Below are 25108 nucleotides of genomic sequence, written 5' to 3' on the forward strand. Positions count from 1 at the left end.
GGCCTTCATCAGACCCTCCAGGTGTGTCCTGCCTCATCCCAGACTCCAAACATAGCTTCTTCTCTGCCCAGAATGGCCACAGTCCAACCTGACCAGTCATCTTTGCAGGACAGAAGAGAAGTTTTCCTTTCCAGATCAGGCAAAGAAGGTGTCTGGAGACTGTTGGCATCATTCAGCCTTACCTATATCCCAGGAAAAGAGGAGATGGAGGCCAACTCTGCTGGTCCACTGGAGTTACTAAGGCCCCAACTGGACAAATGGGGAAACCCAGTGCTCTTGTGGCAAGGGTTTTTATACCTGTATACTTGGCCTAAAGAGCATACAAGTGCAACCAGAACTTGGCACAGGACTCTGAACATGTGGGTGTTTGCCAGGTTCAGAGCCTCTTGGGACACTTGGAGATTAATCTATGCAGATGGAAGTCAGTCTCCATTCCTTTTCTCATTTCTCTCATTTGTGCTGCTGCTATTAGTATCAGCAAAAAAAAAAAAAAGAAACTCAGCTTTTCCTTCTCTGTTTCTTTCATGACTTTCCATACCTCTCAGCCTTCTTTTTCTCCTCAGCAGCCTGTGTTAAATCTGGCTAGGATAGAATATGTGCTCATGTAATCCATAAGCCTCAGAGTCTGGAATCACTGGTACCACAGGCCTCCACACATGTTTATAATTTTGGAAGTTCTGGATTATCTTCTAATTTGTTTCTCCAGATTCCACACAGAATTTATCTTCATAGATTTTTATGTGTGGCCTCTTGTAGTTAACTTCTCAGCCAGAAGAAACATTTTATATGTTACTCATTTCCTATAAGGGTTTCTGTTTTACTTGATATTGTTTCTTCGGTTGTCCTTCACTTACTTCTCCTTTATTCTCTCTTCTACTCTCTTTATTTCCGTATCTATCTCTTTCATGGTGAATAAATGCAGCATGAAAATGGAAAACCTGATTTTTCTCTTCTTTCTTCCATGACTCTACACTCCTCATAAACTCTCTTTTTCTCCATGTTGTCCTGGATGTGTCTTCAGAGTCTGGGCTGATACACTTGCATCCATATCAAACCCCAGCCTTCACCTCTAAAATTGCTGGTACCTCAGGCTACCTTACTTACCATTTCTGATATGGAAGATCTGAATTATCTTCTACCTTGTTCCTCCTGATTCTGCAGGAAATTTTTCTTTGAAGATTTGACTTGTGTCACTTGAACACATTTTTATATTCCTTTTGATATTTTTGTTGTAGTTAACTTCTGAAGTAGAAAAACAATTTTGTAGGTTATAGCATCATATAAACATTTTTATTTAGATTGATTTTGCTACTTGGTTTCCATTCATTCATCATTCATTCACTCATGTATACTGCAGTTCTGGGAAACCAACCCAGGCATCAGTCATTCCAGAGAAAGCCTCCACCACTAAGCTCTATACACAGCCCTGGAAGTTGAGCAATTGACATTATGGAAGACTTATTTTCCCCAATACCACTAAGACTAGGAGAGACAGCCTGAGACATACAGAATTCATTTAGCTAGCCTCAAGAGAAAGCCCAGATTTCCTGTGGTACATGTGTGTGTGTGTGTGTTTATTTCATGTGTAACACAAAGGATACTCTAACTAATCACCTGGGAAGCTGAGGCTGGAGAATAGAAGGATGGCATGTTGCAAATGATCCCGGAAACCTCATGAGACCATGTCTCATAAAAAGGACTCATTATGGCATGGTGACACTCAGAAACCCTGCAAACATGGCACTGGAAGTGGCAAGGAGCACTCCAACTGCTATTAGTATCAGCAAGAAAAAAAGAAACTCAGCTTTTTCTTCTCTGTTTCTGCAGCACTATGCCCACTGTGCCCTGGCAGCTTTGCATGGGACCCACTCTGTTTTTGGTGCATAAATTAACACAGAAACATTAGTAAATAATAGAAGAAAATGGTATTGGAACACTGGGAATCAGTACTTTTGCATAGGAAGTTCTGGGAAATGTTGTTTACTGTAGTCTGCCTGAAGTTGAGACAAAATTGAAAAAACAAGATGAATTTTGTTGTTTGGAAAGTGTGAAAGCTGCCAGTGAACTCTATTCTCTTCTATCAGGAAAAGTAAGTGAAATTAATGAGGCACTTTGCAGAAAATCCAGTGCTTGTGACAAATTCTGTTATGAAGATGGGTGGTTGAGGAAGATGACACTGAGAGAAGAAGAATTTGGGAAGTATGTGAAATCTGTTGGGGAGTAAAAATGGCACTCTAAGTACACTCATTCAACACAGCTGTCTTAAGTAAAAAGACACTACTTTCAATACTGCTACTGGAGAAAGATACACCTTAACTTTTCAGAAATTGCAGATAAACATAATATGCATTATTTTTACAATTCCTTATGATTTTTAGTGTAAGTTTTAGGCTCTGGTGAAATTATCTGTGGTAAAAACTATTTTTTAAAAATTATGCAATCCAATTATGAGTCTTGATATAAGTCTTATGTAATATTGTACTTTGCTTACAACCATTCCTACATTGGGGTGAATAGACTTCATTATCTTCTCACTGGAAAAAACTAGGAGTGGAAGAAAGTTTTTGTCATGCAGTGTCAGAAGAAAATACTGTCTTAATTGTATAATATACTGTATTTGTTGGTGTTTTTTTTTAATATACTAAAGGAACAGCTTTGCAGCAAGATAAGAAACAAAGTATTCAACTTACAAAAAAGCAAAAAGAGTCTGGGGCTGTGAAGTGGCATGCCCCTGGTTTCCATCCTCATATCTTTTCCTTAGTTATCAATACTGTGCTGCCTTTCTTAAAGAGAGAAACCTGACTTTTTCTTCTCTGTTTCTTCCATAACTCTCAATTCTTCTCAGGTCTTCTTTTCTCCAGTGTCCCAGTTGTGTTCCCCGAGGATGGGCCAGAACATCTGCACTCAGGTCAAACTCCAGCCTAGGCTTCTGGATTCGTGGGTATCACAGGCTACCATACCTACCTGTTTCTGATTTGGAAGGTTAAATTAATTTCTAAATTGTTCCTCCTGAACCCATAAGAACTTTCTAGTTAAAGATTTGACTGTCTTCTTGAAAGCATTTTGATGTTTCTTTGGACACCACCCATAGTAAATATCTCAATTAGAAAACAATTTTTTTTTGTTACTAGCATCCCATACATGTTTTTGTTTTGACTGATTTTGTTTTTATGGTTGCCATTTACTCCTTCATTCATTCACTTATTTATTTCACAGTTCTGGGAATTCAACCTCAGGCATCACACACTCCAGGGAAAGTCTCCAGCCCTGGAGAGTATGCAGTTCAAGGTACAGAAGGATTTGGGTTTCCCAACAACTCTAACCCTAGAAAATACAGGCTGAGGAACAAAAATTTTGTTTTTCTTCTTTAAACAGGAATCATAGAATTCTTTGATATCCATGTTCATTTGTTTAAGAAATTTTCCAGTGTCTAGGGTGGCTGAGATGGGAGAATATTATCGTGGGCAGCTTCATGAAACCCTGTCTCAAAATTAAACATTAAAGAGGCTGGGGCTGCAGGTACTGTTTACCTGGGTTCACTTCTTAGCTTCATAAAAAATAAAATTATTTTGTGCTTTTCCTCTCTCTTTTATTTCCCTGTTTAATGCTGTATTTATTCCAAAAGAAAGAGAAATGACTTTCTTCTCTGTCCATGATTTTCTGTTCCTTTCTCTCCTTTTTCTCCTCAGTTTTCTACTGTGTTGGATGATCATAGGCTTCTGCTTCTGCACTCACATGACCCCCAACCTCAGTTTCTGGAAAAGCTGGTGGACAGGCTGAAGTTACTGGCACCACAGGCTACCACACAGACATTTCTTCTGGCACCAACTTCAGTTAAATTCTTCATTATCAAAAAATTTTGTAGGTTAATCCCATCCCATATTTTTTTGCCTTATATTGTTTTCTGGTTGTTATTCATACATCTAGTAATTTATACTGCAGTCCTGAAAATCTATTCCTAGGCATAACAAATCCCAGGGAATGGCTCTATCACTGAGCTCCATCCTCAGCCATTGGAGTTTTGCACCTCAAGGTAGAGGAGACTCCATGTTCCCCAACAATGTAAAGCTTCCAGGGTGAAAATCAGCATGAGAGATCCTCAACTTTTCCTTCATGATATCTTCCATGACTTTCCATTCTTCTCAGCTTTTCCTTTTCTCCTCAAAGACCTAGCTGTTTTCCTCTGAGCTAGTCTTCTATACCTGCATTCATGCACTCTCCTAGTTCAACCTTCTGGAATTGCTGGTACCACAAGCTCCTCCTCATGCCTGAATCTAATTATTAACAGATTATCTTCTAATTTTTACTTTGATATTTCTTTTGATACTAAACACAGTTAACTTCTCTGCTAGAAAAAAATATTGCAGGCTACAAGCATCCCATAAATGTTTTTGTTTTGCCTTATTATTTTTCTGTTGTTTTTTGGTTGTCATTCATTTACTCATTTATATTGCACCTTGGGAATCCAATCCCAGGCATGACACTTTCCAAAGATAGTCATTAACCCTGAGTCCTCTTCCAATTCCTGGGAAATTAGCATTTTAATTTAATAGTACTCAATGTTTCCCTACAGAGATAAGTTGATGATAGACAACCAGATGCATACTGAATTTGTTTATTTAACTTAAAGATGAAACAGATTTTGTTAATTCCCACATTAGTAATTAAAGAATTGGCCCAGTGACTAGAGAGGCTGAGGCTGGAGAATACGTAGATGGCATGTTCAAAGTGATCCAGGGAAGCAATGCCAGAACCCATCTCAACATAAAACAAAATGGGGCTGGGGATATGGCTCAAGCGGTAGCGTGCACACCTGGCATGCATGCGGCCCAGGTTCGATCCTCAGCACCACATACCAACAAAGATGTTGTGTCAGCCGAGAACTAAAAAATAAATATTAAAAAAAGAATTCTCTCTCTCTCTCTCTCTCTCTCTCTCTCTCTCTCTCTCTCTTAAAAAAAAAAACAGGCAAGGACTGTGAAGTATCGTGCCTTTATGTTCAATCATCAGATATGAAACAAATCATTTCATTCTCCTTTTTCTTATTTCTCTCCTTTGTGCTGCTTTTATTTTCTGGAGAAACTCAACTTCTCTCTGTTCCTTCTATGACTTTCTATTCCTCTCCTCATGGTCCTGACTGTTCACTCAGGGCTGCCTGGTATACCTATACTTGTGTGAACCTACAGCCTCTTCTTCTGGAATCACTGTAACATAGGCTACCACAATTATCCATGTTTATTTTTGGAAGGTCAGAATCATGCACAAATCTTCAAAGATTTAACTTGTGTCCACTTGAGTACTTTGTGATATTTCTTGTGACATCAAAATGTTAAAATCTCCATTAGAAAAAAAAGTTCATATGTTACTAGCATACTGTAAATATTTTTTTTGGCCTGACTTTATTTTTGGTTGCTGTTCATTCATGCACAAATTTACATTACATTTCTCAGAATCATGTCCTAGGCAACACACATGCCAGGTAATGTTCTAACACTGAACTCCATTCCCAGCCCTGGAGGTGAGCCAAGGAAAGACAGTATGAGGCATACAGAATTTATCTTGCTTAAAGAGGGAGCCTAGATTCCTTTGCTACCCATGTATTATACATATAAAAAAAAACTCTGCTCAGTGACAGGGACTTTAAGGATGGAGAATGGGAGCATGCTATGTGCACTGTGATTTGGGGCAACCTTGTGAACATTTCATGAAAATATTCCAGGAAAAAAGGCAACACAAAAAAGCTCTACTTTTCCTTCTCTGTTTTTTCCATGAATTTTCAATCCTCTGTCTATTTTTATCCATGGAGTCCCTGTTATGTCCCCCAAGCTAGCCTCCTACACATATACTACGGAGGTCATCAGCAATAGCTCCTGCAACCACTAGAACAACATACTATTATACAATTTAATTTCTAATTGTGAAAGGTCTGATTTTCTTCTAAATTGTTTTTCTTGACCATAAATGATATTTCTTTTCAATTTTTTTCTTTCATCTTTTTTAAAATATCTTTATTTTATTTTTATGTGGTTCTGAGGATCAAACATAGGGCCTCACACATGCTAGGCACTGAGCCACAATCCCAGCCCTGATTTCTGTCATCTTAATCACCTTTTGATATTTATTCTGACACCATTATTTAAATTTTTTAAAAATTTGTATATGACAGCATAATGTGTTACAATTCTTATTACACATATAGAGCACAATTTTTCATGTCTCTGGTTGTATACAAAGTTTATTCACACCAATTTGTGTCTTCATACATGTACTTTGGATAATAATGGGGCACCAACCATTTTGAAACACTTTGCTGTAAAATGTTTTTACAGGTTAATAGTATCTCAAATCAATTGGTGCTTTATTCCTTCTCCCATCCATTCACTTTCCATATTTCTCTATCCTGATGCCTTTCTTCATGCAATAAAAATCAAACCTTAACTCTTAACACTAACCTTAAACCTCTATCCCATGCCATAAACCCTAACTTAACCCTATCCCTAACCATATTGCTAATCCTAACCCCAAAGCCAACCATTAACCTTAATCCTCTAACTCTAACCCCTAAGTCTAACCCTAAACCTTAAGTCTAATTCTCACCATAAACCTCTAACCATTTCCCTAACCCAGCCCCAACCCTTTTCCCAACAGCAAACCCCTTATCCAACCCCTAACCCAACCCCTAACCCCAATCTTAATATAAACTCTAACACTACCTACCTGAATATGGCAGAGTTCCCACTTGAACTTATGGAAGCAGCAAGTGCCCAGGTGGCTTACAACTTCTAACATGGACACAAATGAGACATTCCATGACCCTCTTCTTTGAATCATTTGCTGTAGTGGCTCACAGCAGACAGAAAACTATTTAGTACTATCAATTCACCATAAAGCATATCTTTCAAACATATTTTAAATAATATATTTAAGCATGCATATGACCACACACATAGGGAAAGGTAAGTGGTAAAGGGCCTGTAGCTTTTATGCCCTCCCCAGGCAGCATCCTGCCAGCACCTTCAGCAACAGAGAGTCCTAAAATGATCTTTTTTTCTTTTTTGGATGCTTCATTAAGTACCCATGATTCATTAAATCATTGATCATTTGTTACCAGTTTAGCCTTCAGGTCCTCTGTTCTCCTTATATATGTGGGAAGGCTCAAGTTCAAACCCTGTAATGATAGTTTTTTTTTTCCCACTGAACATGGTCATCCTGTGTTGCCCAGGAGCCCTAGACCATCAATCACCTCACTGGCATCAGGCAGACACATTGCTTCATAGATTGAAGAATGAGGAGCTAAGAGACAGGAAACTGAAGCAGAGACCAAGAATGTATTTCTTGGCACAACAAGCCACAAAGTAGCTTCAAATTGACAAAGAACTTGAATATATACTTTTTACTAGTAAACATGAAAGATGATTAACAGGATATTGTATTAGTGTCATTATAGATATGCAAGTTAAAACTGCTGTGAAATTTCCTCACTTTTACTAATAAAGCCATAATACAAATATTTAAAAATAACAAGTAATTTTGGGCAACCTTGTGAACATTTCATAAAAATATTCCAAGAAAAAAGGCAATCCAAAAGGTAAGCTCTACTTTTCCTTCTCTGTTTCTTCCATGAATTTTCAATCCTCTGTCTATTTTTATCCATGGAGTTCCTGTTGTGTCCCCCAAGCTAGCCTCCTACACATATACTCTGGAGGTCCTCAGCAACAGATCCTGCAACCACTGGGACAACATGTTATTGTACAATTTAATTTCTAATTGTGGAAGGTCTGATTTTTTTTCTAAGATGAGCTCTACTTTTCCTACTGATTTTCTTCCAAGATAAGCTCTACTTTTGGGTAAGGATGAAGAGAAATCAGCACTCTTTTATATACCTGTAACAATAAATAATGTGAAGTTTGTGTGTGGAATAGTTTGCTACTTCCTCAAAAAGTAAAAATAGAATTATCATACTACTCAACAACTCCATTTCTATGTATTTAACCCCAAAGAACTGAAAGGAGGTATTAAAAGAAAAGTACATGTGTATACTTTCCATCTGTTAAAGTCATGAGAATGAGGGACAGGCTCAAAAGGAGTTTTAGGAAAAGAATCCTATGTATGAGTAAAAAAGGAGTGCTTTTTTTCCCTAGTTGGGCAGGTAGTGAAAGTGAGGATTGATTGTCATGGAGAAGCTTGCTGATGTCCTGATTTGCAGGTTATGTGATGGTCACCTGAGAGTATCCATCCTTACATTGAGTAAAATACACTGCAGTGTTTTACATGGAGATACAAACCTGGCATAGCAATGACCAGTGGGGAATGTGAGTGAAAGGATACAGAGCACTTTGCACCACCAATGCAGGGTTCCTGTAAGCTTAGCACTATGAGAAAGTCAACTGCTTTTTAAAAACCACCATGTCAATACTATGCCAGAAAAACAGACATCAGACTTTATTAGGGAAACTGACCCTTATAAATCCAGCTCAGCCAAATCTCGTAAATACCATTGCAAGAAAATCTTTCATTAGAAGCCACTGTGTGTGTGTGTGTGTGTGTGTGTGTGTGTGTGTGTGGTGTTACATTAGTATTAGAGGCTAAATTTTGGATGTTATATTACTATAAGAAGGTCACTTAGCAATTATTATAGTGATATAAAACCAATGTGCTCATAGTAGATTGGCATTAAAGACCACAGTCTGGATATCACTGTGAAGGCAGTAAGGGTCCATGGTAAGTAAATATATTACTATTAGAGGCCATCTATTTACACTGTAAGCATACTTTGGGAAACAATGTGAAATCACATTAGTATTAAAGAGCACAATGTATATACTGTATTAATGTCAATGACAAAAGGTCATGTATGCTTGTAATCCCAGAAGCTCATAAGGCTGAGGCAGGAGGATGGCAAGTTCAAGGCCAGCCTCAGCAACTAAGTGAGGCCTTAAGCAACTTAGAGACACCCTGTCTCAAAATAAAAAATAAAAAGGGCTGGCATGTAGCTTAATGGTTAAGTGCCCCTGGATTCAATATCTAGTACAGAAAAAAAAGAACAAAAGATCAACGATTATATTAGGACTAGATGCCTCTGTGAGGACATTGTATGTGTCATGAGTGGCAGAGGATTCAATAAGGATATTATCTGCATTACAGGCCTTAGTGAGGATATTATATAGGTCAGAGGTTTCAGTTTAGATATTATATTAGTGGTAGAGTCCTGAATAAAATATTATATTAGTGTAGCAGGTCTCGTTGAAGATATTATATTAGTATCACAGGTCTCAGTAATAACACTATATGTGCTAGAGATTTCAGTGAGGATATTATATGTTTTGGAGGCTTCAGTGTGAATATTATGTGTGTCAAATACCTGACTAGGGACAATATCTGAGTATCTGAAGCCACTGTGAGAATATTATATTTGTCAGAGGCCCCAGTGAGATTATTATTGAGTATCAGAGGCCTCACTGTAGAATATGATAATTATTAAAGGTTAATTGAGGATATTTGTTAGAGTACTCATTGAGAATATTATATGAGTGTCAGAAGTCTGAGTGACTATATTATATATGTCATAAGCTGCAGTGAGAATATATATACACCTATATATAAATTATATGTTTATATAATGTATGCAAAAATATATTTATGCAAATATAATAGATATGTGTGTGTGTGTGTGTGTGTGTGTGTGTGTGTGTGTGTGCGTGTGTGCATGTTCTGGGGATTGAACCAAGGAGTACTTTACCACTGAGATACATCCTCAGCTCTTTTTATATTTTTATTTTTATTTTGAGACAGAGCTTCACCAAATTTTTGAGGCTGGATTCAAACTTGCAATCTTCCTGACTCATGCTCCCGATTCATTGGGATTACAAGTCTATGCCAGTGTATTCAAGTTATTGAGAATATTATTGAGTGTCAAAGTCTTCAATAGGTTATTATGAGTTAGATGACTCAATGAGTATATTATATCACTCAGAGGACTCAATTAAGGTATTATTTTTGCCAGAGGCCTCAGTGAGATTATTATATGAATATCAGCAAACTCAATGAGGATAATATATGTTATATCAAGATCATTGTATTGTCATGAGCAACTAATAAAAAAATATATGTGCTATAGTCTCAACTGATGATATTATATGAGTATCAGAGATTTCAGTGAGAATATTATGAGTGTCAAGAGAACTTGGTGAGGTTATTATATATTTCAGAGGCCTAAATGAGACTATTACATGAATACAAAGGGTTTTGTGTGGATATATATGTCTCATCCACCTCATTAAGAATATTACATTTGGGGCTGGGGTTGTGGCTCAGCAGTAGAGCACTTGCCTAGCACATGTGAGACCCTGGGTTCAATCCTCAGCACCACCTAAAAATACATGAAAAATAAAGGTATAATACCTTTGTGTCCAACTACAACTAAAAAATAAAAAATTAATGAATATTACATAAGTGTCAGATAACTCAGTGAGCATATTATATGTATTAGAGTCATCACTGATCATATTACGTTTGTCAGAATCTCAGTGGTGATATTATATGAGTGTCAGAGACCTCAGTGAGGCCAATAGATACTTTAGTCCATTTAGTTAACATATTATATCTGTAAGAGGACTCACTGAGGATATTATATGTCCCCTTATATGTGTCAGAGGACTAAGTGATGAGATAAATTTTAAAGATATCAGCAGGGATATCATATGTGTCAGATAACTCAGTGTGAAAATGTCAGAGGCATCAGTAAGAATATTATATGTGTAGAAAAAAGAATATTATATGTGTGCCACAGGTCTTTTCAGAGCCTCAGTGAGTATACTGTATCTGGTAAAGGCTACAATGAAGATACTATATTAGTGTCATGGACTCAGTGTTGATATTACATGAGATATAGAACTGAGAGAGGATGTTATATGTGTTAGAGAACTCAGTGAGCACATTATATGTGTCAGAAACCTCAGTGAGAAGATTGTATTCTTTAGAGGTTTTAGTGTAGATAGTGTATTAAACAGAGGCCTCAGTGAGATCATTATATAGATTAGAGGCCTCTATGAACATGATATTTGCTATAAACCTCAGTGAAGATATTATATGAGTGCCACAGGCATCAGAGAGGATATTATATAGGTAAGGGCCTTAAATTGCATATTATATGTCAGAGCACTGAGTGAGGACATTATAGATGACAGAGGCCTCATTATATGAGTGTCAGAGGAATCAGTGAAAATATTATATGAGTGTTACAGACCTCAATGAGTATATTCTGTAAAATGCCTCAGTGAGGCATTACATCATTTACATAGATGGAGCTTCGCTGAGGACATTATGTGAATATCAGAGAACTCAATTAGAATTTTATATAAATGTGAAAGCCCTGACTAAGAATATTATGTATATCAGAAGTTTCAGTCCTCACTGAAGCCCTTATTGTTTGTTAGAGACTTTAGTAAGCATAGTAAATTTGTTAGAGTCTACAGGAGGATATTAAGTGTCAGAATTCAGAGCAAGGCTAATACCTGAGTGTGAATAGTATATGTATTAGAGCCCTCAATCACACTGTTATATGGCTATGAACATCCTTATATGAGAAAAATATCTGAGTGCAAGAGGCCTTGTTGAAGGCATTGCATGTGTCTGAGATCTCAGTATGTTCAATCTATGGCTCAAAGGTCTCAGGAAAGAAATCCTATGTGTCAGAGGCCTCACAGGATAAAATAGGAATGTCAGGCTACTGAGTGAGAACATTAATTGTGTTAGAGTCCTCAGGGAAGAAGGTATACTAATGTCACATACTTCAGTGAGGGTATTACTGTGTTGAAGGCCTTGGCATTTGTACTGCTTGGGTGAAAGTCCCAAGTGGAGCTACTGTCTGTGTCAGAGACCTCAAGGAGACACTTAAAAGTGTCAGAGGACCTCAGGGATTTAGAGGCCACAGGGAGTATATTATATATGTCAGAGTCTTCATAAAGATATTACATGAGCCCAAAATCTCATTGAGGCTATTAACTGAGTCAGAGGACTCAACACTGGTACTTCATTGTTGTCAGAGGTTTCAGCAGAGGATAGATTGCTTTTTAGAGGGGTAGGAGAAAATATGTTTTCCTGGGGCCACTGTGATGATACCATGAGTCAGAGGCTTCAGTGTGGGTAGAACATATGAGAATCTGAGTGAAGATTTCATAAACCTCAGGGGGATTATGATGGAGTGTCTCAGAACTCAGTGAATAAAATCTGTTAGTGTCAGCAGCCACATGAGGAAATTCTATGTATTGAAACCTTCTATGAGTATATTATATGGGTTTCAGAACTCTCAGAGAAAATATCATGATACTAAAAGCTGTGAGTGAGGATATTTTAGAGCATCTTTAGGAAGTTGCTTACACGTGTCTGTATACTCAGTGAAATAAAATATGAATATCAGAGGCCACAGTGTGTATAGGATGCAAATGTCAAAGGAGGACCCATTGTGAATATCCTATCAGGGATAAGACCACCAGAAGTGTTCTATTTGAGTAGTCACCATCAGAACAAGGATATTACATGGGTCATAGTTATTAGTGTGCCAATGGTAAGAGTAAGAGGCCTTTGCAAATACAATATATGCCTTCGATACTTGATGTGGAAAGTTAATGCCAGAGTGAGGCCTCAGTAAGAATCATATATGTGACCCAGAAATCAATAATAAAATATTATCCAGCTACAGGCCTCATTGAGGATGAGTCAGGGGCTTCATTGAGATTAATCAATGATTGCCACAGGACTCAGCTAGGGTATTGTCTCTGAGGTCTCCGTGAGTTGAATATATATGTCCAAGAACTCAATGTATCTAATATATTTCAGATCCCTCAATCACACTATTACATGACTATGAACATCCTCAGTGAGGAAAATATCTGACTGCAAGAGGCTTAGCTGGAGGCATTGAATGTGTCTGAGATCTTAGAATGTTTAATCTATGCCTCAAAGATCTCAGGGAGGAAATCCTGTATAAGAAGTCTCACATAGGATGTGACAGGAGTGCCAGGCTACTCAGTGAGAACATTATGAGTGTTAGAGCCCTCAAGGAAGAGGCTATACTGTCACATCCCTCAGTGGGGATACAATGGTGTCAAAGTCCTGAGCATTTGTACTGCTTGGGTGAGAGTCCTGCATGGAGATACTGTCTGTGTCAGAGACCTCAAGGAGACACTTAAAATATCAGAGGAGTCTGTGTTGACAGAAAGATACTGTCTGAGCCCTCCATGATTTTTAAATATGACTAGACAATCAGAAACTCTGCCAGTGAGGCTCTTAGGTGTGCCTGAGCTCTCATTGAGATATTAACTGAGGGACAGACAGAGGCTTGAGGGAGAATATTATCTACATCAAGCAAGCCTCTGTGAATATGTGATGTAAGTGTCAGAGGCAACTTGGAGGAGAGGACATGAGTGTCAGAGCCCTGAGTGAGTTTATTATACATGTGACAGAAGAATTTATGAACTCAGTGAGATGATCAAGGAATTTCAGAGCCCTCAATAAGTACACAATATTGAGTGTCAGAGGAGGACACACTGAGGATATTTCCTGAGTGTCAGTGACCTCCATGAGAATGTTCCATGAGTGCTGCAGGCCTGAGTGAGGATATATATGTGCTGTAATAGGAAGAGACCTGTGTTAGCCTATTATATGTGACAGTGCCTTCATATGGACATTTAGTGTCAGAGTCCAGAGGGAGGCTATCACCTGAGTGTCTGAATCCTCATTGAGCATAATACATTTTTCAGAAGATGTACTGAAGATGTTTGGTCAAAGTCAGAGGCCTTAATAAGGATGTGAGAGGTGTCAAAGTCTTCATTGAGATTATTTTGTTATTACTATAGGTCTCAACCAGGGTATTTTCTCTTAAGAGGCCTCAGAGAATTGAGTATATGTGTTAGAGACTAGGGGTGGAGAATGTAGGTATCATAGCCTCACTCACTGTTATGTGACTATGAAGGTACTTAGTGAAGACAATTTCTGACTTGGAGAGGTGTTATTGAAAATAGTTTCCTCAATAAGTATATTATAGAGATGAAATTTCTAGTTAGTAAGTTTTTAAAATTTTTTTAGTTATACATGGTCACACTATTTTATTTTGTTTATTTATTTTTATGTGGTGCTGAGGATCGAACCCAGGGTCTCACACGTGTAAGGCAAGCGCTCTACTGCTGAGCCACAACCTCAGCCCTCCAGTGAAAAACTTCTATGTGTCAGATGTCTCATTGAAAATAATGGTGGGAGTGCCAAGGTACCCAGTGAGGACACTATGTGATGGAGTTTTCAGGGTTGAAAGAATATCAGTGTGAAAGGCTTCAGTGAGATTATGAAATGAGTATCAGATGCCTTAATGACCAAATCTTACATGGAAGAGAATTTATTGAGAAGACGATTTTTCTCAGACTGGTCTGTGAGGAAAATATGGGCTCAAATGACTCAGTCCCTACTCTACAAAGGTTGGAGCTCTCTGTGGGGATTTCATATGTGTCAGAAACCTCAATGAGACACATGCATGTGTCAGAGGACTCATTGTACATACTATGTAACCTTTGGAGGTCTCACTTATATTTTGAATATCTATCAGAGCATTAATCTGTACAGACATCAGGTACCCCAGAGCACTTTGTAAGATAGTACTTAAGTGTTAGAGGTCTCATGGAGGTCATTATCTGAGCTTGAGAAGCCTAAGGTGGATATTATATTCATTTCATTGTCCTGCATGAGGATGATATCCACTGCAGAGTCCTCAGGCTGTATGTTACCAGTGTGAGTGGACTCAGTGCTATATGATGTGAATGTCAGAGGCCTCAGGGAGGAATCATGGGAGTTTCAGCAGAGGATACATTGAGGATATGAGTATCAGATACCTGCTTCAGGCTATTATAAAAGTGTCCAAGGCCACAATCAGTATATCTTATGTGTCAGAAACTTCAGTGATAACACTGTATTTGACATAGGCCTCTGTGAGCATATTGTAGGTGGCCGAGGCTTCTCATGGATATTAAGTGTCAGAGTCTAGAGCCAGGGTGTTACCAGACTGTCTGAGGCCTCAGTAACAATATGAACATGACCAAGGTCACAGTTTAGATATATTATTGATGTCACAGGCCTCTGTGAGGATGTGATATGTGTTCAAGGCTTCAGTGAGAATGTGATGTGTTTGTCACAGGCCTCACATTGGATATTATACTTCATAGAGGCTGCAGTAAACTTACCTGTCAGAGGCCTCAGGTTTCTCCTATGGAAAGAGGCCTCCATAAGTATATGATGGCTGTCAAAAAGATTCTAAGTGGAAGAGACCTCTGTTAGCCAATTACATGTGTCAGATGTCTCCAATACTACATCATTAATATAGGGGCCTCAGTAAGCCTCTTATAGGTCCTGTAGGTCGCAATGTAGATACTGTATGTGTCAAGTCCTCAGGGAGTTAGAGGCCTAAAGGAGTATATTATGTCTGCCAGAGGTTTAAGGTAGGATATTAAATGCTCCTGACTCTTCAGTGGGGCTATTAACTGAGTCAGTGGACTCAGCATTGGTACTTCATTGCTGTCAGAGGCCTCAGTGAGGACACTATTAGGGTCATAGACCTCATCGAGTCAGAAGTCTTAGTGACAATGGAGGATATGTCAGAGGCCTGAGGATATCACATGCATCTGAGTCTTCAAAGAAAATATTTTGTGTATCAGAGGCCTCAGCAAGTATATGGGCTATAGGCCTCAGTGTTGATATTACATGAGCATCAAAAGCCTGAGGGAAGAGGCATTGAATGTGTCCTGAGGGAGGACATTCAAAATGTGTCTGAGGCCTAACTGAGGATAGTTTGCTTTTTGAAGGGCTAAGGGAAGATATTGTTTGTCAGAGGCCCCAGTGCAGATACCAGGTGTTAGAGGCCTTAGTGTAGGTAGAAGGTGTGAGAACCCTGAATGAAGATTTCATTTATTTCAGAAGCCTCAGTGAGACTACAATGTTATTATCACAGGACTCAGTGAATATACTAGGTTAGTGTCAGAGGACAAGAAAGGACTTTCTATACATCAGAATCCTCTGGGAGTTTATTATATGGATTTCAAAGACCTCAGGGAAGATATCACGTGATTTTTGGAGCTGTGAGTGGGGACATTTTAAGTTTCAGAGTCCTCAGAAAGTTGATTAAGGGTATCAGTAGCTTCAGTGTGATTGTATATGAATGTCAGATGCCTCAGTGAGTATGGGATATGAATGTCAGTGGAGGCATGGAGGATATCCTATCAGGGTCAGAGACACCCAGGAGAACTCTATATAAATAGCATAGCCCAAATGAGGATATTGCAGGGGTCAGAGTCCAGTGTAACTATGGTAAGAGTAGGAGGCCTCTGTAATCCTATCATATACCTTAGAATCTTCATGTGGAGATTTACTGTCAGAGACCAGAGCAAGGCTATGAACTGATAGTCAGAAGCCTCAGTGAAAATCATACATGTGATCCAGGACTCTGTGAAAACATTATGTCCAAGTCAGAGGCCTCAGTGAGAATGGGTCAGTCTTCATTGAGCTTACTCCATGATTGCCACAGGACACAGTTAGGACATGTTCTGTGTTCAGGGCCTCAGTAAGTTGAGAACATACATCTGAGGACTCAGTGTGGATAATATATGTGAGAGAACCCCCAGTCACACTAATATATGATGTAAACATCCTTAGTAAGGAAAATATTTGATTGGAATAGACCTTGTTGAAGACATTGCATATGTTTGACATCTTGGTATGTATAATCTATGGCTTAAATGTCTCATGAAGGAAATCCTATGTGTCTGAGGCCTCACAGAAAATATTATGGAAGTGCCAGGCTACTCAGTAAGAACATTGCATGTGTTAGAGTCCTCAATGAAGAGAGTATACCACTGTCACATCCCTCAGTAGGATATTACAATGTGGAATGCCTCAGCATTTGTACAGCTTGCGTAAGAGTCCTCTGTGGAGTTATTGTCTGTGTCAGGACTTCAAGTAGAAACTTAAAAGTGTCAGAAGGATCTGTGTTGATAGGAAGGTACTTTCAGAGTCTTCATTGATTTTTTAAATATTTTAGACAATAGGGGTCTTTGTCAGTGAGGCTCTTAGGTGTGCCTGAGCTCTTGCTGATATATACACTGATGGCCAAGAGTATTGAGGATATTTTTTGAGTCCCACAAGTCTCTATGAAGAAATTGTGTAACTGTCAGAGGAACAAGGGAGGAGAAGATATGAGTGATAGAGATCAGAGTGAAGATATTGTACACTTAAGAATCCTCAATAAATAGAATAGGAGTGTTTATGGACTCAGTGAGATAATCAAGAAATGCCAGAGGCCTCAGTGAGTATCCGATGTGTCAGAGAAGGACTCACTAAGGATATTACATGAGTGTCAGAGACCTCCATAAGAATGTTTCTTAATTGCCATAGGCCTGAGTCAGGACATATATGTGCTGCAATAAAAAGAAGACTCTGTTAGCATATTATATGTGAAAGTTCTTTGAGGATCAAAAGCCTGAGTGAGAATAATATATTTGTAAGGGGACATACTGAAGATATTCTGTCAAGGTCAGAGGCCCCAGTGAGGATGTGATATGTGTCAGACTTCACTGAGTTTATTTTGTTATCACCACAGGCCTCAATTAGGGTTGTTAAATATTTGTGTCAGAGGCCTCAGGGTAGATAGTATAAGTGTCAGAATCCTCACTTACTATTTTATGACTGTGAGGTGAAGAAAACTTCTGAATATTAGAGGCCTTCCTGAGGATTTTGTCCTCAGTGAATATATTTTAGGGCTCACAGTTCTCAGTGAGGCAATTCTATGTGTCAGAGTCCTCCTTGAGAATAATGATGGCAGTGCCAGGGTACCCAGTGAGGACATTGTATGTGATGAAGTTTTCAGGGTAGAGAGAATATCAGTGTGAAAGGCCTCAGTGAGATTATGAAATGAGCACCACAGGCCTTTGTGATGATCTAATATGTGTAAGAGGCCTCACTGAGAATAGAATCTCTCTCAGAGGTCAGTGAGGAAAATACGGGGTCAAATGACTCATTCCATACTGTACATAGGATGGAATCCTCAGTGGGGATTTTATATGTGTCAGAGACATCAATGAGACATATATGTCTCTGAGGACTCATTGTACCTCATGTTACCTACAGAGGCCTCAGTGACTTTTGGATGACTCTCAGAGGGTCTAAATCTGTGTGGACTTCTGGTGCCCCAGAGCAGTGTGATATTCCTTGAGTGTCAGGAGCCTTGATTAGGATATTTCTGAATGACAGAAGCCTCAGGGTGGATATTATATTGACCTCACTGTCCTGTATGAGGATGATATCCATTTCAGAGACCTCAGTAAGAATGTCATTAGTGTTTTGGGACTCAAATGAGATAGGGTGTGAATGTCAGAGGCCTCAGGGAGGACTCATGTTAGCATTAGAGGAAGACCTACTGAGGATGTGATATGAGTGTTAGAAACCTTTCTGAGGCTATTATAAAAATATCCAAGGCCTGAGTGTGGTTATTTTATGTGTCAGAGGCTTCATATGGATATTAATTGTCAGAGTCCAGTGCCAGGGTATTACCAGAGTATCTGAGGCTTCACCAACCCATCCCCTTGAATGGGATCAAGGTCACAGTACAGATATCCTGTTCATGGCAGTGGCCTCAATGACGATATGTGGAAGATTCCTCAGTGACAATATAAAGTGTTTGTCACAGGCTTCACTTTTGACATTATATTTTGTAGAGTCGGCAGTAAACTTACTATTCTTGTCAGAGGCCTCAGTTTTCTCCTATAGAAAGGGGCCTCTGTGAGTACATGATGGCAGTGCCAGAGGCATCAAGAAGACATTCTAAGTGGAAGAGACCTCTGTTATACAATCATACATCTCAGATGTCTCCAATACTTTATTGTTAGTATTAGAGACCTCAGTATGCCTCTTATAGATACTGTAGGTGTCAATGGAGACATTAAATATTTCAAAGACCTCAGGAAGTTAGAGGCCTCAGGGAGTATATTATACCTGTCAGATGGTTCAGGGAGTATTTTAAATGAACCAGCCACCTCAGCAAGGCTATTCCTGAGTCAGATGTCTCAGTACCAGTACTTCATTATTGTCAACAGCCTCAGTGAGGATACCATTAGGGTCACATGCCTCAGTGAGAATACTAAATGCATTTGAATCCTTACTAACAATGGGACTTGTGTCAAAGGACTTACGATATCATATGTTTTAGAGGCTTCTCTGAGAATATTATAATTGTCAAAAGAGTCAGTCAGTAATATATTATACGTCAGAGCCCTCAGTGAAGACAGTGCCTTTTTAAATAGTTCCATGTGTTTAGTGAGAGCTCTGAATAAAAATATTATTGTGTTTCAGAGGCCTCAATGTGGTTTTTCCTTATTTGTCATAGGCTCTCATGGATATTTTATGACTGACACAGGACTCAGTAATGATATTGAGCATGTTAGAAACCTCTGTGAGGACATTATATGTCAGAGCCCTCATTGATTATATGTGTAGAGGAATCATTGAGAATATTATATGTGTCAAAGAACTTAGTTTTTATGTGAATTTTAGAGATCTCATTGAGAATATTTTTATGTGACATAGGCTTCCACAAGAATTTCATATGTGTGTCAAATGCCTCAATGAAGATATTACATTTTTCCTAGTTCTCTGTGAGGATATCTTATGAGTGTGAAGGTTTGACATGTTATTTTCTAGGGGTCTCAATGTGTATGTGATATCAGCCAGTGGTATCATTAATGATATTTATTGATATCATACTCATATTATTTCAGTGCACACTATATACGTTAGAGTCTTCATGAGGATATTATATTGTATTTAAAGCCTCAGTGAAATGTTTTATAAGTGTAAAAGGCTTAATTGAGGGTATTATACTATTCTTTCCTGTTAAAAGAAAACAGGAAACAATAGAAAGAACTCCCAGTGGAAAGAATGGTCAAAGCTATTCCCAAAGGCTTCAAGCAGGATGAAGTAAGCAACAAAGTACTATAGAGTTGGATAACAAACAAAATCTTGGAGTAAATATCTAGATGCTCATTTTATTTACAAATAAATGACTAAACAGATAAACAAAAGAGGACAAATAAAAACCTCTTATGCAGAATTTCAAAAAATTGAGGTGGACATTTGGCCCCCAAGGAGTTAGGCCTAACTTCCCACTTCTTACGAGGGGGCTGTGCATAGTGACTTACTCCAAAACTATACATATTTTATATATATATATAATGTGTACATGTAGAGAAACATAACTTCACAGTGAGAAATCTGGCAAACACTACATCAGTCAGGTGAGCACCTTGAGGATATGAAATGAAGAACAGCACTTCATCTGTAATCTGCTTTCCCCAATCCATAACCTGTCTACATATGAGAAAAACATCAACTGAAAATCTAAAAAGTACCTGACAGGTACTCCTCAACTGTCAGGTCCTCCTCAACCATCAAGGGCATCAGAGAAAGGAAGGTCAGAGAAACTGTCGCCACCAAGAAAAGCCTATGGAGACAGGATGACTGTCTTGCAGGATCTTGGATGGGGTCCTGGAACTGAAAGAGGCTGTACTGAGAATCCAAAGGAAACACAGACATTAGTTAATAAGAGCATATCAGTATCTGTTTATCATGAAAAATTATGTATAAAGTTAACACATCTGAGATAGCTCACGTAAATCATAAGAGAAAAAAAACTGGGTAGAAGTTATATAGTAGATCTCTGCATTTTCTTTGCAATTTCTGCATTAACATAAAACTACTCTAAAATAAAATCTCAAGACATGGCTATATTTTTTCAAACACCTGCTCATTTAATTACTCAGAATGTTAATTACTAATAATTGAAATTCTTAACTAGTTCTGCATTTTGTTAAGAGCATTTATAACAAAAATATGTCAAACTAACATAATGTAAGTACTTATTTTATATGTTTTATGTTAAAGTAATAATATGTTTAAACTTATTTATCATTATTTATTTTGCTATAGCTAGGTTCTAGATTTTCTCTCTAAAAATTTCAAAAATTTAGAGAAAAAAATCTACATTTTAGTGACACTATTTCAAGTCATAGTTGAACTTTTTCAAAAGAGTCATGAAAATAAATATGTTACAAGAGCAGATTGATTCATTGTGAATGAATCATTCATCCTAAAGAATTCTTATCTTTCATTTGTTTCTATGTATACCCTTTAACAGTAATAGCATAAAATGTTTGCCACTGGGAAAAATATTCAAACAAAAAATGTAAACAGAATTTGTGACAATAACATATGATGCTTTCTAAAAATTTAAAATTTAAAAGAATATCAAAGTCAGTTTCCTCCATGATGTTCTTCAGAAATGGTAAAACTAGAGAAACATCAATGGAAGCATGGTTTATGAGTGATCTTAGATATTTTATGGAGAAATTATATTTTAGAAATCACAAAAAATAATTGGATGCCCAAACTCTTGAATGTTTTCAAACGTAGCTGAATTTCTATGTAAGTTTTTCATTGATATAGCTAGTCATAAAGCTAATAAGAGCAAAGAATATATGGGGCTGGGATGTAGCTCAGTGGTGGCATACCTTATACATAATTCAGGAGGCCCTGGGTTTGATCCCTAGCACCACAAAATTTAAAAAAAAAATCAGTGCCTTATTTGTGCAATCAAATAGAAAATGAACAATTACCACTCTTAGGAAAATGTTAAGCCTGAAAAACAGTTAAGAATCAAAATACTCTTACAATAGAAATAGACTATTGTGAGCAGATGTGTCACATCATAAAGTATATTCACATTAAATATGCTCTCAGAACAATAAAAAAGACTTTGATGACCATTTAGAAGGAGAAAATGGCTATAATATAGATTAGAAAATTATTAAGAAATTAGAAACATGAGGTGAGGGGCTGTGGGCACAGAGAGCGGCTGGCCTAGGCTTGGCGGGTGGAAGGGTCCCTCCTGCAGGGTTTGTGGAGTGAGCCGGGTGCACAGGGGTGGTTGTGTTGTGTCCCCTCTGGCTGTCCGTCTTGAGAAAGAGCTGAGTGGGCCGGAAGGATGGAGGACCAAGGGTAGTTGCTGTGGAGGTGTTCTGAGTGCTCGGAGGCCCTCGTAGGAGGAGTGACCCAAGAATCCCTGAGCTCGGGAAGCTTGGGGGTGTGGAGAGGAGAAGCCCATCCTCAACCAACACCCAGAGCTTGGCGGATCCGATGTTGGGCTGCAGAAATGCTCTGTGTGGCGGGTGGGGTGTGGGTGGTCTTTTTCCTCGGCCCATCTTGCACATCATGCACACCAGGAAGTGAAAGGGGTGCAGCCTCTGGACACCTCTTCAGCTCCCTTGTGACCTGTCTTGTAGGGGTATCCTGCAATCGTGTAGGAATAGGAGACCCTGGCAGAGCCTTGCACTCAGGACAGCAATGATGACACTGAAGAGGTTTCATTGTTTGATGCAGAAGAAGAGAAAACTAATAGACCAAAATCCAAAATCCGACATCCAGTGGCATCATTTTTCCATTTGTTCTTCCAAGTCAATGCCATTATAGTCTATCTTCTCTGTGAATTGCTCAGCAGCAGCTTTATTGCTTGAATGGTGACAATTATCTTGTTGTTGTCATGTGACTTTTGGGCAGTGAAGAACGTCACAGGTAGAGACTGATGGTAGGCCTTGGGTGGTGGAATCATATTGATGAGGATGGAAAGAGTCATTGGGTGTTTGAGTCCAGGAAGGCATCTCCTCAGGAGAATAAAACTCTTTCAGAAGTTGAATCAAGAATCTTTTGGTTAGGACTAATTGCCTGTCCAGTGCTGTGAGTGATATTTGCCTTTAGTGCTCTCTTCTCCTTCAGAGTAAAATGGTTGGCATGGTTATCATGGGTGTGGTGCTACAGGGTGCCAACCTGTATGGTTACATTAGGTGCAAGTGGGCAGCCAGAAGAATTTAACCAGCATGGCTACCTGGTATCTTGGAATGCAGTTTTTAAAACAAAACACCAGAAATGAACGGACTTCTTGAATAGAGAGAAAATTATGTTTTCTGTGATACTGGGGAATGGCCAAAGAGATTTTTGATTATGAATTGTTTAGAGCTCAGTCCAGTTGCAAAAAGGAGCATTGATTTTTTGTTTGTTTTGTTTTCATTTACAAAGTTACTATAAAAACTGGTTTCTTTTTTAAACAAAGTTTTAATTTTCTTTTTCTAGTAGTTGAGGCTGGGAAGTATGATATGATTAAGAACATTGTCAGAATTTATTTTAGGTGTGCATATGTATGCATATAGTAATGTATCCGTATATCCCAAATTAATGTGTTAGTTTACATATGTTAAAGAGATATTTGCATTTTGATCCATAGAATATAGGATGTTCTTAATCTATCTCAAAGGTATGTGTGTTTACATACTATTTCTATAGGTTATTTTCAGAAATAAGTTGATTCCATGATTAAGAGTAAACACTTGGCTTATGTATGAGTTAAAAAGTTAGAAAAAAAATGTTAATTTTAAATATATACTTCATGTTGAAATTGCTTATGTTAGACATGCACAAGTGAAAAACAAATTCAGGCTGGTAGTGTTAACTAGTTTCTAAAATTTTCTTTTATTTTTATACTTAAGGCCTAACTAATAAATGGAATCTTTATAGTTTATGTTTAAGGGATACCCAGGGATTGCTGTTGATCTATTGATTTCACGGAAAGGATAGTCATATTTTATTTTGGAACTTCCTGGAAACTCTTCAGTGGTCTCTGGACTAATAAAATCTTTTACTACTAAATGAATATTATTCTTATGTCATAGTAAAAATAATCATTTAAATACTTGGCATAATAAATGCCTAAAGACATTTTATGAATCTATTTTTTCTTGCTATAATGGGGATATTGTAAATCACACATTTGTATTAATAATTTTTCTTAAACAAGGCAATATATTTAACTGTAAACTAAACCAATCTACAAATTATTGTAGGCAGTTGTAAATTCTGTTGAGATACTGGAAACTTTGTTGGGGTCTTTTAATCAACAGATTATGTTGTGAATGTATTTGTACATTGTTAAAATATTTTTAAAGATGTTTTGTTTTAGTTGAATAAATGTGTATTGGAGTGAAAAAAAATTAGAAACATGATAATGACATAAAAATTCTCTAGGCCATACCAAGCACTTTGAACTGTAATCACAGCTATTTTAGAGACTGAAGCAGGAGGATCACAAAGTTTGAAGCCAGCCTCAATACCTCAGGAACTTAGCAAAATCCCATCTCAACATAATATTAAAAAAGGGCTGAAATTCATTGCTTGCCTAGCATGGTCAAGGTTATGAGCTTAATTCTCATCACCATAAATAAATTTAAAAGAATAACTCCAAACCAAGCATATAATATGAGACAACTGGGGCATTTATAGAAGAGGGTGGAAACCATTATGTTGAACACCCCAAAATAATTCAACTATATTTAATTATTTTTCAGCTCATGATATTAACATGTCTAATCTCCACTTATATAACTTCATTAAAATATGGTAAATAGTGTATGTACTTTTTTAATGATTTCAAAATATGAATTATACTCAACTCTATTCTAAAAACTAGCTTTGAAACACATAGAGCACCAGCATTTATATAAAATGAAATGAGGCCATTTCCTACACAAAGTAATATTTAGTAAGTACTAATATATACACACATTATTTCAAAAGAAATTAAAATTGATGAAATCAAAAGGTCACTGGTATGCTTTTAAATGATATTTTGAATACATGAGAAACACTTAATAGAGTTCTCCAAAAAGAACTTCTGACAATATATAAAGCATGCTTATTAGAAGGTCAATTACTTTGCTTGCAAGGAGTAAGAGAAATTAACTACTTGATGAATGTAAGACTTTAATAAGATATACGAATATGCTTTCTAAATTTGAAAAAGTAGAAAATGTCTGTTTAAAAAAGTCTATTTTTGGTAAATGTATCTGTTTTTTTAAAAGAATCTATTGGCTTTTCTCTTACACACTGTAATTATTTCAGTGGTTTTAAACTGGAATATCATGTAATATCAATAGCTGGAATTTTAAAATAACATCATCCTCTTTCTTTCTATAAA

At 37.6% G+C, this 25108-nt stretch overlaps 1 pseudogene; it reads left to right on the forward strand.

Moving 5' to 3' along the window:
• Positions 1-22598: 22598 nt before the first annotated feature.
• LOC143641509 (Golgi apparatus membrane protein TVP23 homolog B pseudogene) lies at positions 22599-23024 on the forward strand (annotated as a pseudogene).
• The last annotated feature ends 2084 nt before the right edge of the window (positions 23025-25108 follow it).

This window comes from Callospermophilus lateralis, chromosome 3 (genome assembly GCF_048772815.1).
Source record: "Callospermophilus lateralis isolate mCalLat2 chromosome 3, mCalLat2.hap1, whole genome shotgun sequence".
Classification (NCBI taxonomy): Eukaryota; Metazoa; Chordata; class Mammalia; order Rodentia; family Sciuridae; genus Callospermophilus; species Callospermophilus lateralis.